Here is an 18,187-nt window from a genome sequence, read left to right as displayed (position 1 = left end):
CCTTCTTCCCATCCCAGTGAGAAAATAGCAAATTCAAGATGGATTCCGGCACAAGATGGCATAGTCATCTGTCTTTGTAGGATCAACTATGATCCCAGGCTAACTGGAAAAACAAGACTCACAGATCACATTACCTTAGGCACTGAGCCATTAAATTCCTTAAGTACTATTAATGGCTTTCACTAGAAGACCTATATTAATAAACAGGTTTACACTCATATTTCCAACTTCAAGCAAAATACCTGCACAGAAATAGAATATATGCATTCAGGGGATCACAAGCTCTTGAATGATAGGTCACTTGCCCGCTTTGCATAAAGCATATTTGAGTTATGAATATTCAAATTCAAAAACATATTGCCATAATAATATGGGGGCATAATGTCACACTAAGCTCTAAAAATAATTGATTATTAAGATTATGAATCATATCCACATGTGGTATAATTTAGTATTTCTCCATTGAGGTAAGTGGAACAATGTTGATTTTTACTATGGCTGAAGACAGATTCAGCACCTTGGACCTGCTCCTTTACCCATTACCGTATTTTCCGGCGTATAAGGCAACTGGGCGTATAAGACGACCCCCTAATTTTCTAGTTAAAACATAGGTTTTTGCCTATACTCGCCGTATAAGACTACCCCCCCCCCCCTTAAAAGGCCAACCGGCAGCGCCCCAGCTGCTCTGCCCCAGGGATCACAACAAAAGCCTGGTCTGCTGGGGGGGGGGGGCGCACTAGCTGCACCCCCCCCAGCAGACCAGGGACACGGGGAGCAAAGCCGCAGTGGCAGCGGGGTGCCGCGCCTCTGAGGCTTTGCCAGAACAAAGCCTCAGAGGCGCGGCACCCCTCCACCTCTCCGGATTTGCTCCCGGTATCCCTGGTCTGCTGGGGACTGTCTCCAGCAGACCAGGGACACGGGGAGCAAAGCCTCTGAGGATGCCGGCAGCGGGACAGCCGCGGCGCGTCTGGGCTGTCCTGCTGCCGGCTTCCCCCGAGGCTTTGCAAAGCCGCAGAGGGGCTCGGGCAGCGGGGCAGCCCAGGCATGCCTGGGCTGCCCCGCTGCCAGAGCCCCTCCGCGGCTTTGCTCTGCGTCTTCCTGGTCTGCAGACCAGGGAGACGCGGAGCAGCTTTTCTCGCCCCGGAGTACACGGGCGGCAGGACCGTGAGGTCCCGCAGTCTGTGTCCTCCGGGGCGAGAAAAGCCCCGTTCGTACCTGCAAGTCGGGGACTGCCTGTATGTTTATACCCGGCGTATAAGATGACCCCTGATTTTTGGGGGATGTTTTTTAGTATAAAAAGTCATCTTATACGCCGGAAAATACGGTAAACAAAATTTCAATTGATTTCAATGAGTGCAGGATTAGCTCGCCGAAGAGTTGGGTGGGTGGAGAAAAAAGTAACAAAAAACACCGTCTCACACTTGATTTTCTGAAGTTTCTTTGGTCAGCAGTTGTTTTAAGACACCGTTTGCTTTGATACCCTGCAGAGAGAGTCTTACCTAATTAGCTTTTGGCTATAACTTCCTTTTGATGTTTGACTATGAATTCTCTCTCTCTTTCTGCTATATTGGATGCACCCTATAAAATCTCCAGTGGGTCTTGGTGTAACATGCATAAAGTGAATGCCAGAAAGCTGCACTTTCAAATGGTCATTGATTAACATAAACCTCCTACTATTCAAAACAACCTTCCAGAACTGTAATAATAAATAAAAAAATAAATACAAAAATAAATAAATAATAATGATTTTATATCACGTGGAGTTCCACAGTATTGGAAGAAATCAGTGCAAACACAGAGAGCTTGAGCAGTTGCAAGTGTCCATTTATTTCATAACGCAGAACTAACTAGAACCAGCCCAAACTGGCGGGGCTGATCCCTAGTGACCTAACCCGGTTACTATAACAACAAGATCTATATCTACAACCCAATACATAACAATAATAATAAAGAGGTCAACAACACTGTCTGTCTTCACACCAGGCTTACCTTTTATCTTCTACAGGACTTAAAATTTCTGTAAGAAATCAGTTGACAGAGGAAACATCTTTTCTAGTAATTGCACAGACACCAGGGCTGTGTCTAGACTTGCCAGTTTTTCCAGAAAATCAGCCGTTTTTCCGGAAAAACTTGCCAGCTATCTACACTGGCTGCTTGAATTTCCACAAAAGCACTGACTTCCTACTGTAAGAAATCAGTACTTTTTGCAGAAATACTATGCTGCTCCCATTCGGGCAAAAGTCCCTTTTGCGTAAAACTTTTGCGCAAAAGGGCCAGTGTAGACAGCTGAGATTTGTTTTCCGCAAAAAAGCGTGTCTAGATTGGCCACGGACGCTTTTCTGCAAAAAGTGCTTTTACGGAAAAGCGTCCTTGCCAATCTAGACGCTCTTTTCCGAAAATGCTTTTAATGGAAAACTTTTCAGTTAAAAGAATTTCCAGAAAATCATGCCAGTCTAGACGTAGCCCAGCTGATTCCACTTCTATAGTAAACCTCTTTACAATTCGGTCTTTAATGAGGCTAATGAAGAGCTTATTAACATAACAAATGGGACTAAAGATGTGGAGGTAGCATAACAAATAACTATGGTAACATAACATATGCTATGGTAACATAACAAATGGGACTAAGGATGTGGAGGTAGATTTTACCATATCCGAGGTAAAAGACAAACTTGAACAGTTTAATGGGAGTAAATTGGGGGGCCCAGATAATCTTCATGCAAGAATATTAAAGGAACTGGCACATGAACTTGCAAGTCCATTAGCAAAATTTTTTAATAAATCTCTAAACTCAGGGGTTATACCATTTGACTGGAGAATTGCTAATATAGTTCCTATTTTTAAGAAAGGGAAAAAAAAGAGACCCGGGTAACTATAGGCCTGTTAGTTTGACATCTGTAGTATGCATGATCTTGGAAAAAATTTTGAAGGAGAAAGTAGTTAGAGACATTGAGGCTAATGGCAATTGGGACAAATTACAACATGGTTTTACAAAAGGTAGATCATGCCAAACCTACCTGATCTCCTTTTTTGAGAAAGTAACAGATTTTTTAGATAAAGGAAATGCAGTGGATCTAATCTACCTCGACTTTAGTAAGGCATTTGATACAGTACCACATGGGGAATTATTGGTTAAATTGGAAAAGATAGGGATTAATATGAAAGTTGAGAGGTGGATAAGCAACTGGTTAAAGGGGAGACTACAACGGATTATATTGAAAGGTGAACTGTCAGGTTGGAGGAAGGTTACTAGCGGAGTTCCTCAGGGATCAGTTTTGGGGCCAATTTTATTTAATCTTTTTATCGCTGACCTTGGCACCAAAAGTGGAAGTGTCCTGATAAAATTTGCGGATGACACAAAGTTGGGAGGTATTGCCAATTCAGAAAAGGATCGGGATATCATACAGGAAGATCTGGATGATCTTGTAAATTGGAGTGATAGCAATAGGATGAAATTTAATAGTGAGAAGTGTAAGGTTATGCATTTAGGGATTAATAACAAGAATTTTAGTTATAAGCTGGGGACACATCAGTTGGAAGTAACGGAGGAGGAGAAGGACTTCGGAGTCCTGGCTGATTATAGGATGACTATGAGCTGCCATTGTGACATGGCTGTGAAAAAGGCTAATACGATCTTGGGATGTATTAGGCGAGGTATTTCCAGTAGAGATAAGGAGGTGTTAGTGCCATTATACAAGGCATTGGAGAGACCCCATTTGGAATACTGTGTGCAGTTCTGGTCTCCCATGTTTAAGAAGGATGAATTCAAACTGGAACAGGTACAAAGAAGGTCCACTAGGATAATCCGAGGAATGGAAAACCTGTCTTATGAAAGGAGACTTAAGGAGCTTGGCTTGTTTACCTTAACCAAAAGAAGGCTGAGGGGGGACATGATTGCACTCTTTAAATATATTAGATGGATAAATACCAGGGAGGGAGAGGAATTATTTAAGCTTAATATCAATGTGGGCACAAGAACAAATGGATATAAGCTGGCTAGTAGGAAGTTTAGACTTGAGATTAGATGAAGGTTTCTAACCATTAGAGGAGTGAAGTTCTGGAAAAGCCTTCCAAGGGAAGTAGTGGGGGCAAAAGATCTATCCGGTTTCAAGATTAAACTAGATGGGTTTAAACTATGAAGGGGATGGTTTGATGAGATAACATGATCTTGGTAACTAATTGACCATTCATTATCAGTGGGAAATAGGTCAATGGAGGGTTGATAGGAGTTACTATAGAGAACTTTCTGGGTGTCTGGCTGGTGAGTCTTGCCCACATGCTCAGGGTTTAGCTGATCACCGTATTTGGGGTCGGGAAGGAATTTTCCTCCAGGGTAGATTGGCAGAGACCCTGGAGGTTTTTCGCCTTCCTCTGTAGAATGGGGTACAGATCACAGCTGGAGGATCTCTGCATCTTGGGGTCTTCAAACTATTTGAAGGATTCAATATCTGAGATATAGGTGAGAGGATTATTCTAGGAGGGGTGGGTGAGATTCTGAGGCCTGTACTGTGCAGGGGGTCAGACTAGATGATCAAAATGGTCCCTTCTGACCTTAAAGTCTATGAGTCTATGAGTCTATAATTCCTCTTTACAATTCAATACACCAGTCCAAAATACTCTGACATGAATTAATTTCCTGGAAAATAAATTCCCTCCTGGTGTCACAGTCTCTCTGTTTTCAAGAGGATTACTCCCACTGAATGGCCATGCCAGAAGAAAGACAAGACGCAATGGATGTTCTGTAGTTTAATTAAGCTGCAAGTTTATTTAGTTAAAATATCTGAGAATATCTGGCAACAAATTGTCCAATGAAGATCTTAATCTTTTCCTTAGTTCTTTCCACATAATCCTCAATCTGTTCTCTGCTATCCTGTTGCAATTTATGGGAGAGCCTATAAAGCTGTGATAGCTCATTCTCTTCTCACCAAGTGGACAAGGACTGACTGCATAAGCTACAGTGAGCTCATTTCTAGCCCAGGTCCCCCAGAGGCACTTCTTTTGATATGGATAAAAGTGCAGGATAAAAATTGGCTGCCCAGCCTGAACAGCATAAGGAAGGAGGAAAAAAAGAGATCTTCACCCAGGACCAGGAGGGTTCTCTTCAGGGTGACCACATACTCCTGCCCCTCAGTAAGAATAGTGAAGGATTGAGAAGAAGGGTATAGGAGTACCACAAGGCACCTATCTCGTACATTCACTTGCTCTAAGGGAAAAAAAGAGTAGGGTGTAGTGTGCCACACATCCCCTCTGTGACATTCATACCGCAGGTTCCAGATGTCCTGTGATCACTTTTTCTCAATATAGACAAGAAACCATTTGGAATTTTTTTTTTGCTAGTGCTCATGGTCCTAGAGTTCTAGATACATGAGGCTTAATTTGGAATCTGTGTGTGTGTCTACACAGCAAAGTTACTTTGGAATAACGTCTGTTATTCCAAAATAACCTGTGAGCGTCTACACAGTAATTCTGCTATTTTGAAATAATTTTACTAGGAATAACGCCTTGTTGTACAAGGAATAACACCTATTCCAAATAGATATTTCAGAATAGGAGCTGTGTAGACAGGGAATAGACGCTATTTCGAAATAGGGGGCCTCCAGCCCTTCCCAGAGTGCCCTGCTGGCCGCTTCGTCCACACTCAGCAAAACTCTGTTCTCCCCTTTCCTCTGGAGCCCTTAAAGTTGCAGCCTCTGCAGAAAGGGTTTGTGTCTCGCCTGACAACCATGAGCCACCTGATTTGCTGTGCCCCCTACAATGAGCCAGTCTGATGCTCCCACACAGTCTCCCACTGCTCCTAGCGAGGAAGCAATGAATATGTTATATATGGTTTTGTGGCTGAGTAAGATTAGATCTAGAAGTCATGTGCAAAGATCTGCACCATAAACATCATCTCACTGGTATAAAATACGGATAGTCAGACCTTGAAGAAAATTCTTCCATGATATAACATACTTAAATGAAAGACAAGAAGGATCAGATATCCCACATGTTTCTCAGCTATCTTGGATGTTGCATTCACTTTGTTTATTTTATTTACAGAGAGGATTTTTATCCATGACAGAAAATTTAAAATATATTTTCAGTACAGTAACAGCTGGAAACAATACCTTTTGTATTTGAGACCCAGATATTCACTGGAGATAAGACAGTTCTGGGGCTAAATACAATTAAATTTACAAGTTTAGGGGAAAAGAACATGTATACCCTTTTTGGATCTCAAAGATTGGATCTGACACATATCAGTGATCTCTTCTTAATGAGGAACAAGAATTGGTAAACTGAGAAAATTGTAACCAATTCTTCCTATTAAGGGGACTCTTGTGCATGTGGAAGTCTTGTCATCTTGTTGATGCAACACAGAAATATACTTTGCATTCAGGTATACAAGTTTATTAGGAAGTATGGCAGACTAATAGTTCAGAGAAAACTTTCCTTTATTGTGCTAAAAACTATTTTACTCTTTGTAGTGTACAGCTTAGATTATTTTTCTCCTGTAGGGAATGGTGGGGTGAGGAGGAAGACATGGAATAATTTTTGTGCTATCATAGAAAAAGGGAAGGAAGGAAACTATCTTTTAGTTTCATGTTTATGCTTTCTCTTTTTGATACAGGAGAAAGAAAAAAAGTCACCTGTTCTCTTTTTCTCTTTTGAGTTGTGCTGCATTTCAGTGAGGTTGGCAGAATATGGTTGAAATATTAGGTAATTCCTCCTGAGATAAATAGCTTCTGGCCTGAGAGAATGAAAAAAAAAAGACTTTCTTCTCTAAAACGCAATCCCTGAACTAAATGAGCACTGACTCCCAAGCTCTTTTTTTGAGAGCATTTTATGTGGATCTCTTGCAAACAACAACTCACTAAAAAGCCCTAGAAATTTGGCAGCAAAAACAAGACTCAGTTTGGCTTCCTACTGAACTCTGTTTGAATGCTTTGTGTGGTCTACATCAATGTTTCTCAACCAGTAGGACAAGTACCCCTAGGGGTACTTGAGAGAAGTCTGGGGGGTACATCAACACAACTGAAATTTGGAGAAAACTGAATTTTTGTTTTAAGTTTTACAGCGCTTTATTATTTTTGTACTTTTTACACTTTAAAACTCTGCAGGAGGAGGGGAGCAGTGGAGATACTAAGAGAGTGGTCAGAGTTGCAGCTGTGAGAGGCCTCAGGAGGCCAATTATTTCAAAATAGCAGCAGCAGAGTGTCCACACTAACACTATTTTCAAATAGTTTATTTTTAAATAAGCATAATTCTTCAAGGAAAGCAGGAGTACAGATTTTGAAATAACAGACTTAGTAGTGTGGATGCTCCACTTATAAATTCAAAGTAAGTGGAGGGGGGTGTATTTTGAAACAATTCCCTAGTGTGGCCCCTAGCTAAAAGTCCCAGTTACTCTCCTATCTCTTTCTTCCCTACTTGGCTTCCAGTCCAAATCTCCTATCTATATACTCCTGAGGATATGTCTATACTAGCTCATTAGTTCGAGCTAGGTAGGCAAATGAGGGCAACCGGGGTTGCAAATGAAGCCCGGGATTTAAATATTCCGGGCTTCATTTGCATGTACCCTGGCGCCGCCATTTTTAAATCCCCCTTAGTCCGAACTCCGTGCCCGTGGCGTAGGTAGTTCGAATTAAGATCTCTAATTTGAACTACTGGTACTCCTTGTGGTATACCTCATGTACCATGAGGTGTACCGGTAGTTCGAATTAGGGAACCTAATTCGAACTACCTACTCCATGCCGCGTGTAGCTGCGGGCATGGAGTTCGGACTAAGGGGGATTTAAAAATGGTGGCGCCCGGGAACATGCAAATGAAGCCCGGGATATTTAAATCCTGGGCTTCATTTGCAACCCCGGTTGCCCTCATTTGCCTACCTAGCTCAAACTAACGAGCTAGTGTAGACATACCCTCACTCACGCTGTATCCCCTCCCCCCCCCTCAGAGCATGCACAGTTCAGATGGAATCTCTGTGGAATTTAGTTGCTAAATCAAAGGAGTATCTCCTGAGCATATATGAACTATGATTCATGACTTTGCCAAATTTAAGCAGTTTTTTATGGCAGTGGGAAAAGCTATATCCCTGACATAGGTCATCTCCCTACCCAATTTCAAATCCCTGTTCCAAAGTTCTGGGTTATGTGACCTTTTCAAAAAGAGGATTCTCAACATCTTTTAACATGGGCTAAACACTCTTTTTTTCCTAGTCCCTTTCTAGGGCTGAATGTATTTGGCTATACTTAAAAAAAATCAGCTTGAATCAGACACTCAGCATAGAAAATTGTAGCCCAGAAGGTTAAAGTCTGACAATCTTATAAAAACAACTGAAAACGGGATTTTTCAAAGGGACTCTTCGGGCAATATTATTAAAAGGTGATACTACAAGCCACCACTTACAATTATACAATGCTTACATACTATATACATTTGAATTCTTAAATTGGGACCTGACCACTTACTTGAAGGACTGAGCCTTAACCCATACTCAGTCTAGTATCACACCTCTGAAACACCTGAAACTCTCATTGTCAGAGAAAGATTTAAAACAGCAAAACTTACTGCAGCAAGGTCATTGCATAATACTGTGTACAAGAGTGTGTCAGCAGGAAACAGCTATTCTGCATATAATCTGCAATTCCTGAACATCTTATGTCCTGAAGCCTCAGATTTATTAAATTAGTGAAGTGAAATCTAGAGAGCTACATAATCCTACAATCTTGGAATTAAAGAAGTTCCACTGGACAGAAATATTTGAATTCAGCTGATTTTTTCCAAACTTTCAATTTTTTGACATTGAGGGGGAAAATCAAGTTATTTTTTATTGATACAGTGAGTCATAATGGATACACTGTATCACAATTTCAATGAAAAGATATTAATTTCAATTGCATTATATTTAATTGAAGGAAAATGGTTCTACTGAAATATGGATTTATTTAATATTTTCTGTTAAAAAACAAATTCCTTCTCTTGTTTCATCTAATTTTCTTTTTAGAAATAATATTATTCATTATTAAGCATAAAGCCGGTCAAGGGACAGAATATGATTTTTTCAGTCCCATTTCCACTTTTTATATTCTGTATGTGGTGGCATATTGAACATTGTATCATCTTTTGTCATTATGCCTCTCCTATGAATATTCAGGTTTATTTTTTTCAGACAAACAAGACTGCCTATTATTTTTAGTAACCAGCATGAGAACATTTCTCAGAAAGCAAGTCCTTCTGAAATGAGAGAGTTAGACCTGAAAGCTTTGCCATTCCCAAATTAAATGGAATTAGCAATGTTGTTTATACTCACAGATTTAAAGATAATTAATAGTAACTGTTTGCTATATCCAGTTTGAGCCAGTGATTAGTCATTGCTTCTTTTTATACCACAGGAAGACTGGAACTAGGCTCCTATTCTGCAATAAATACTCTGAGTTGCTCTTTGATCCAGACACAATCACATTGACTTGGGAGGGTTTTTGTTTGTTTGTTTTGCAATTGCAAGGGTCCATCCATATGGACATGAATTATTCAGAGGGACTTTGTGTAGTAATAAGACTCATCTAGATTCCTCTTCAGAGGACCCTAACAAGCTGTAATTGAATTTACAACTTACCCAAGTTCAAACAAACAGGCTCGAGAATGAAAAATGGTGCCAATTCCTATGTCTCCAAAGTATGTAAGGGTATGTCTACACTACCCTCCTAGTTCGAACTAGGAGGGTAATGTATGCATACCGCACTTGCTAATGAAGCCCGGGATTTGAATTTCCCGGGCTTCATTAGCATAAGCGGGGAGCCGCCATTTTTAAATCCCCGCTGCTTCGAACCCCGTGTAGCGCGGCTACACGGGGCTCGAACTAGGTAGTTCGGACTAGGGTGCCTATTCCGAACTACCGGTACACCTCGTTTCACGAGGAGTACCGGTAGTTCGGAATAGGACCCTAGTCCGAACTACCTAGTTCGAGCCCCGTGTAGCCGCGCTACACGGGGTTCGAAGCAGCGGGGATTTAAAAATGGCGGCTCCCCGCTTATGCTAATGAAGCCCGGGAAATTCAAATCCCGGGCTTCATTAGCAAGTGCGGTATGCATACATTACCCCGCTAGTTCGAACTAGCGGGGTAGTGTAGACATACCCTCAGTGTGTCTGTGCAAACTCTAGGGGTATGTCTACACTACCCCGCTAGTTCGAACTAGCGGGGTAATGTAGGCATACCACACTTGCAAATGAAGCCCAGGATTTGAATTTCCCGGGCTTCATTTGCATAAGTGGGGAGCCGCCATTTTTAAAACCCCGCTGGTTCGAACCCCGTGCAGCGCGGCTACACGGGGCACTAACTAGGTAGTTCGAACTAGGCTTCCTAGTTCGAACTACCATTACTCCTCGTGGAATTCAAATCCCAGGCTTCATTTGCAAGTGCTGTATGCCTACATTACCCCGCTAGTTCGAACTAGTGGGGTAGTGTAGACATACCCAGCTTTGGGGTGGCTCTGATAATGCAATGTGACAGACCTAAGTCAGAAGCCTGCCACACTCTGGTCCTCTTATATTTTGGGTGGTGGGTGGGCATTAGCCCGTCCACATTTAAAGGACTTTTCCCTGGCCTACAGGGAGGGTCCACAGAGTCTGGAATGCCAACTAATTACTGGGGACAAATAAAGAAAAAAACCAGGGACAGATGTGGAGGTCAAAGAGCTAAAATGAGGGAACCATATTGGGACACCAAGCATAGAATCCCGGACAGCATCCACTGCCCCTCGAAGGTCTCAACAGAGCCAGCAGATGGTGCCCAGTGGAACTCTGCCCGGATGCATGAATGGAAACGGGAGTGAAATAGGCCCCACAGTCGCAGGCACCTCCCTCAGCCAACCTCTACTCCCTGGTCTTGTAGTTTGTAATCTTGGCTACAGCCAGGAGGAGGCTGACCAGGAGGTCCTGCGACTCTGTGAGGCCATGGATGGGGAGTGCATAAATTAATATATGAGGGGAGAAGTGCAGCCTGAACCTCAACAATAGGCTCTGGGGGAGCCAAAAGAGGGGCTATAACCTGATGCACTTACGATAAACATGCACTAGGGTCTCCCACATACCACAAAAGAGGCAAGTGTCAGGAACAGGGGTGAACCGTGCCAAGTACATGCCCATGCTCATAGCATCATGGAGGATTCTTCAGCTGATGTCCCTGGTGGAACCAAGGTGGAGTAGAGACTGGGTCACTGTGGCTCCGCACCCTCTAATGGTGGTAGGTGGTCCCGCCACTTGGTATCTGGGCAGGACACAAGGGTGGGGGAAATGAAGGGAGTGAAGCACAAGAGTGTACAGATGACTCTGTCATGGTTCGAAAGGGGACCGGCTGCAGTGTGTGCAGCTGGCTCAGGTGATGAGGAGGCAGCAGTCGGGAAGGCATGTGGGGCCAATGGAGATATCAGGAGGGCTAGGAGTGAGGGGCGAGTGGGGTTCAGGATCCTGTTGAGATAAACCTAATCAGTGGGTGGCAAAGCATCCCTCACCTTCTGAAGTAAGCATCAGCAAGTCCTCTGGGTGGAGAGCCCCATGTGCTGGGTGAGCTCCAGAGGATCCACCTGGTCTCCCTGATCGTAGTCCAAGAAGTCTCTGATCCTAGTGACTTCTGCCAGGAACAACCTCTGGCACACCGAGGGGGAATCTGCTACCTGCACATGAAGATGGGGATTGTTTGTGTAGCAGGGGCTTCACAAGGTGATCTGCCCCATTGGTGGCTCCCAAAGACGTGGTCACTGAGAGCGTCTTCTAGGTCCGGAGGAGGTCCTGGTAGAAGGCTGGCAGTTTGGAGAGGCCTTATGGAAGACCTCTTAAATAAAAGAGCTGCAGGTCATATCGGAGCCCTCAGAAGCTGCAAAGTAAAGCATGCTCCAGCGTGCTCCTCGTCAGGCTACCTACATCATCTAGGAGCCTTTGCAAGGCCTGGAGGTGCAGGACATGGACCTGCATGCACAAACACGTCAGGCCCTGCCCTCCCTCCTCCAGGGGGAGATGGAGAATCCCTGCTGAGACCCAATGCAGTCCTGGCCAGAAGAACCGCAGCATCAGCTGCTGGATCTGAGCCGGGAAACCTGGGATCAGGACCAGTGTGTTGAGACAGTGCCAGAGCATGGACAGGACCAGTTGGTTAAGCACCAGTGCCCTCCCATGCAGGGAGAGGCACCGGAGCAGTCCTGTCCATCTCCGCAACCGCTCAGATACCCTGGACTCCAAAACTTGCCAGTTCTCCAGCGGGGAGGGACGTGAGGCAAAAAGGAAAATGCCAAGATAGAGCAGTGGACCCGCACTCCACTGGGTGGCCTGAAGCACAGGTGGGAGGGCCTGCCACCTGGCCCTGACCTCCACTCCAGAGCTCTTGATCCAGTTGACCCAGGCAGAAGAGGCTGCCAAGTAGATGGCTTGGCAGGCCTCCATCTGTGCCAGGTCACCCAAGTCCTGGACCACAAGAAGCACGTCATCGGAGTATGCTGACAGGACCAGCCGCATCTCCAGCTCAAACAGCACCAACCCCAGCAACCTCTTGTGGGGGAGATGGAGGAAGGGCTTGATGGCCAGAGTAAACAGCTGACCTGACAGTGGACAGCCTTGACATACTCACCGCCCAAAGCTGACCGGTGCAGTCAGGGTCCAGTTGAGCTTGACCAAGCACTCTGCAGAGGCGCACAGCACCTGGAGAAGCCCCACAAAGCAGGCCTTGAAGCTGAAGGCCAGCAGGGTGTCCAGGAGGTATCCATGGTCCATCCGGTTGAATGCCTTCTCCTGATCCAAGGACAGGAGAGTGAACGAGAGACCATCCCTACACCTGAGCTCCAGATAGAGCTTATCTAAGATGGTGCAGCTTGGGATGATGTAGGTCTGGTCTGGATAGACCACGTCAGCCAGCACGGACCTATGTCTCAGTGAAATGGCCTGGGTGATGATTTTATAGTCCGTGCTGAGGAGCGAGATGGAACGCCAATTCCTCAGATCACAGAGATCCCCCTTCTTAGGGAGCCAGGCAAGCATGACTCACCTTCAGGATAAAGGGAGGAACCCGTTCTCCAAGGACTTGGCCTAGATGCTAGCAAGGTCCGGGCCAAGGACATCCCAGAACACGCGGTAGAACTCCACAGTCAGCCCATCCATGCCTGGGAATTTATTGTTTGTCATGAGATGGAGGGGTTCTGAGAATTCAGCCAGAGAGAGAGACAGCGGTAGCCAGTCCTGGTTGCCCACGCTGACTGTTGGGTGTTCATTCCAGAAAACTCTGCAGTCATCGGTCAGATCTGGGGAGAAAAGGGAGGCATAGAAGGCTTGAACCCTTTTGCACATCTCCACCAGATCCGTGAGGGGGTGCCATCCTCCACCAGAAGGCAGATGATGTGCTTTTTAACCCTGCTCTTTCTCCAGGGCATAGAAGTGGGAGCCACAATCCATCTTCCAGAGGAGATGGATGTGAGAATGAAAAAAGGCAACCTGGGCCCAAAGGTTGTCGAGGGCCTGGAGTTCCTTCCGCTTCTCCCAGTACATTCCCCAGAGGGGTGGATCTCTGGGGCTGGTGGCAGGCCAACTCTCTAGCTTTAAAACCTCTTATTCCAACTGCTCCACTGCCACATCCCTCCTCCGGCTGGCACCCCGGATGTAGTTGTGGCAGAAGAGCTGTGTGTGCACATGTCACATTATTGGATTTTAAAATGAGCAGACAGATCACTGCTGCACTTACGGTGGTGATTCCCCACATTCTGTACAAAGCGCGTGATGTGAAGTGTCAAAAGAAAGCTTATACTCTACTGATTCTATGTATGATACTCATGTACTTGTATGATTTTTGTATGTGGAGTTATGAATATGGGCCCTGTTCCTGTGCTTTGAATGTTCTCTGTCTGGGAGAGAGCAATGGGCCTGGACTGCCTATTGAGAGGAAGGATTGCTCAGTGAATGGCTATGCTAACTAGCACTGCTGCAGGGACAAGGACTCTCAGGGTATGTCTACACTACCCTCCTAGTTCGAACTAGGAGGGTAATGTATGCATACCGCACTTGCTAATGAAGCCCGGGATTTGAATTTCCCGGGCTTCATTAGCATAAGCGGGGAGCCGCCATTTTTAAATCCCCGCTGCTTCGAACCCCGTGTAGCGCGGCTACACGGGGCTCGAACTAGGTAGTTCGGACTAGGGTCCTATTCCGAACTACCGTTACTCCTCATGAAACGTGAAACGAGGAGTACCGGTAGTTCGGAATAGGCACCCTAGTCCGAACTACCTAGTTCGAGCCCCGTGTAGCCGCGCTACACGGGGTTCGAAGCAGCGGGGATTTAAAAATGGCGGCTCCCCGCTTATGCTAATGAAGCCCGGGAAATTCAAATCCCGGGCTTCATTAGCAAGTGCGGTATGCATACATTACCCTCCTAGTTCGAACTAGGAGGGTAGTGTAGACATACCCTATGTGATTGATGTACGTAATGTATTCTCCTTAATCTTATTTTCAACCTTTTCTTTCTTTTATTAATAAAGCTGTAGATTTTAGATTCTAAAAGATTGGCTCAAGGTGATCTTGTGGGTAAGATCTAAAGTGTAAATTGACCGGGGACTCTGGCTGGGTCTTTGGGACCAGGAGAATCTGTTTGGGGTAGGTGAGATTGGGTTCTATAACCTCTCACCAGTGTGTAAGGCCCAGGGCAGATTGTGGCAGAGGGAGAGCTGAGGGGTCTGAGGGGTTTTGCTTATGAGGCTTCCTGCTGGCTGGGTTGGCAGCTGAAGTGCTCTGTGTGACTGGTCTGTGACATGTTTTGGGAAAGGTCGCCAATTGAGGGCTGTAAGGAGTCCTGATGTTGAGCAATTCACCCTGAGCAAGTGCCCTCAGCGGTGCCCAGACCCGGCCCAGTCTGTCACAGCATGTTCCCCATATTCTACCACCTATGCCAGGCCAGATAGAACTCCCAGAAGGACGCTATGGAGCCCACATCCTCCAGGAAGCTATTGTTGAACTGCTAGTAGGTCGGCTCCAGCCACTCCGAAGAAAGAGAGGTTGTCACAGCCACCAAGTGGTGGTTCAAGAATGGGGCTGGCTGAATACTAAAGGAGTGGGCCTGAGAAAGATGAGGATGAGAAGGATAAATGCAGTCCGACCTGGACAAAGGTGAATGCTGTGTCCTCGTCAGGGTGGTGGTTGCTCCAGATGTCCAACAGGGAGTGTTGGTCTATTATCTCTCTGAGGACATCTGCTCGGTCCCCGTGCAGTCCCATTCCTCGAAGGTGCAGTTGAAATCCCCAATCAGATCCACTTGTGAGGATCCAGAGAGCCAGGGAAGGCAGACCCCCGCTGGGAGAAATGGAGTCTCTCCAGGCCAGATGTCAGGGCATAGATGTTAACAAGATTTAATGTCAGACCCTCTATCCAAACCCGGAGGGGCAGCAGGCGACCCTGCACAACTTTGGCAGTCTCCAGCACCTTGGGCTGTAGGTTCAGGGACAAAATCGCAACCCTGTCTTGATGGGCCAACAGGTGGATGAGATAAACTCTGTCCGCCCACTCCAGCCACCAGCCAGTTTTGGTGGCTGGTGCAGTGTGGATCTCCTGCAGGAAAATGACAGAGAACCCCCCTCCTGAAGGAAGGGGAGCACCTGACACCTGCGGAGACCCACCCTACAGCCCCGGGTGTTCAGAGTGGCAAGGATGAACAGCAGCATTGAGAGGGCTGGGAAAGATCCTCACTGTCAGGAGCTCTGGCAGTCCTCACTGGGCCCTGCAGCAAACCACGACTGTATCCTAATGTGAACAGGGCATCATGGAAGCTGCAGGCCCACTGGTCAGCCACAGCCTCCTGTCGTCCAGTCCCTTTAATCTCCCCCAAAGTGGCCTTTATGGTCTGAAGGATGAGATGGAAGTCTCCCCAGCACTGAAGGGTGAGAACCACTTTGTTCTTGGAGCCACAGACATCTTCCAAGAAGTGGTGCATCTCACCCTTCAGTACATCATGCTGTTGGGCCCCCAAACAACTTTGGGCCAGACCCCCCTCTGGGCTCGCAACCTACCGATATAGAAAAGCAGGGACTCTGAAGTCCCTACTGGGATGTGGCAGGGGCATTGGTGGAGGCAGAACAACCCCAGATGAGCTGGAAGCAGAAGGAACTAAAACTTCCTTCCAGGGACCAATGTCTGAATTGCATGTGGCAACCCCAGGGGCAACACCAGCAATAGCGTAAGGGGAAGGAAAGATGTAAGGGAGGTGATTGAGGCGAGGAGGCAGAGGAGAAATGGAGGTAGGGGGAGGAAGAGGAGGAGGACGGGGATGGGAAAAGGAGTAAGAGGAAGGGGTGAAATAGGAGCAAGAGGAGGAATGAGGAATTTGGTTGGGAGAAGGGCTGAGCAGGGAACAGAGGTGGGACAGGGGTTAGGAGCAGGATCAGAAGCCTCAGTAGAAGAGGTACCTGAATGCGGTGCTTCCTCGCAGGGCTGGGAATCAGTAGCAGGGTGGGGGAAATTAGGGTCTCCCCAGCACCAGGCCCTGATGCCACAGCGAGTGCAGCACCAGAGGCCCCATTGACAGAGGTGATGGGGAACAACGGGAACTCCCATCAGATCCCATCCAATAGAAGTACCCACGGCCAATGGCCACATCCTGGGGCATCTAGGAAGCAGGGAGAAGGGAGGATGGTGGGTCAGAAGGAGAAGGAGAGGACAGCTGTCGTCCCTCCAGGACTCTGAGGCAGCAGGGGTCAAACCTTAGGAGTCCACCTTCTGTTAAAGGAAGGCTAGTCTGCTGGAAGTGCAGGTGATGGGAGTATCCTCAATGGCCTCCCCATGCATGGAGAAAAAGGCATTTACCCCCCTCCCCAACTGCCACGGTCACCTCAGCTACCTCACAGCGCTGTGAAGCATCCAGCGGCTCAGAGGGAGGGCTGGCTCTGATGTCCAGACCTGCATGAATGAGGAGGGTATCCTTCCCTTGCGGTGCTTTCCCATGACAAACTCCCAGCCCTCTGTGACGGCGCGTTGGGGTTCCCCGTCTCCTGCACCCCGAAATGGCACAAACAGACTGCACCAGCCGGTGGAATAGAGGAAGTTTATTGCCTCTCCAGGATACAGCACAGCACAGATGTAATCTGGTTACAGGAACTGGGCTAGGATGCCTCAGGCCCCCTTGAGATGGGGAGACTGGGCCCCTAAACTCCAGCCCCTTCCCCTAGGCTCTCCTCCATGCCCTCCGACAGCCAGCCACCAACTCCCTAACTTCCAGCCCTGCCCCCCAGTCAGGGCAGCATTCCACCTTCCTTTGTTCCTCTCCATGGGGGGTGTCTGGCCACTGGTTCAACAAGTTTGGCATTACCTTGGCCTAGTGAGGTTTTCCCTGCTGGGTCTTGCTCGAGACAGCAGGGGTCACCACAGCCCAGCAAGTTCCCCCCCACTACGTCACACCCTCAAAGGAGGGCTGGACTTGAATGAGGGAAGAGCCCGAGGGCAAGGGCAGCGGTGGGAGAGTGAGGGAAGACAGGGGCTGGGCAGTGGGGGAAGGGAAGACCTCTTCCTGAGGTAAGGCCTGTCTAAGTCCTATCACTGACCCCACTGCCCTCTTCTCCATGGGCCTGGTCTTGCCATTTATTGCCATGGCAGTGGCACCCACATGCTCGTCTGGGCTCAGCAGAGTCCGAACAGGACTGACAATGGTTTCAGCTGGAGGAGGGGCGACCCCAGGGTCCATACCATCAGGGCCACCTGTGATGGTAGGGCTGGTGCCCTTCCAGGCATTAAGGGTCCCTTCAGACATGCCCTGTTGCCTGCCAGAGAAAACTCCAAGCCTTCCCTACTATATAATATACTTGGTACTGGGCCCTTTGATGAGGCACCAGAAATGACCCTTCTAGGTCTTCTCTGTCATGCTCCACCAGCAGTAAGTGGACTTGGACCTTCCTGTGGAAGGAGAGGATGTGGCAGAAGGTAGGATCCTTGCAGCCCATAGGCAGGGTACTTAGGACTGACAAGGGCCTCCTCAGGCGGGAAAGAGGGGAAGCCACAGCCAACACCGGAGCCACGATGTGAGCCTTCACCTCAGGACATTTAGTCTTCCAGGCAGGGCTCTGGCCCTTCAGGGGGGCCTTCTTAATGGTGACAGTGGTGGCAGGAGGTGCCGTGGCAGAAGCGGTTGGAGTCTTGGCTTCCCTATCCATGTCCACCATATCCATTGTATGAGCAGGTAGCCTGTCAG

Source organism: Pelodiscus sinensis, chromosome 2 (genome assembly GCF_049634645.1).
Source record: "Pelodiscus sinensis isolate JC-2024 chromosome 2, ASM4963464v1, whole genome shotgun sequence".
In the NCBI taxonomy this organism is placed as follows: domain Eukaryota; kingdom Metazoa; phylum Chordata; order Testudines; family Trionychidae; genus Pelodiscus; species Pelodiscus sinensis.
Note: the sequence above shows the minus strand (reverse complement) of the source record.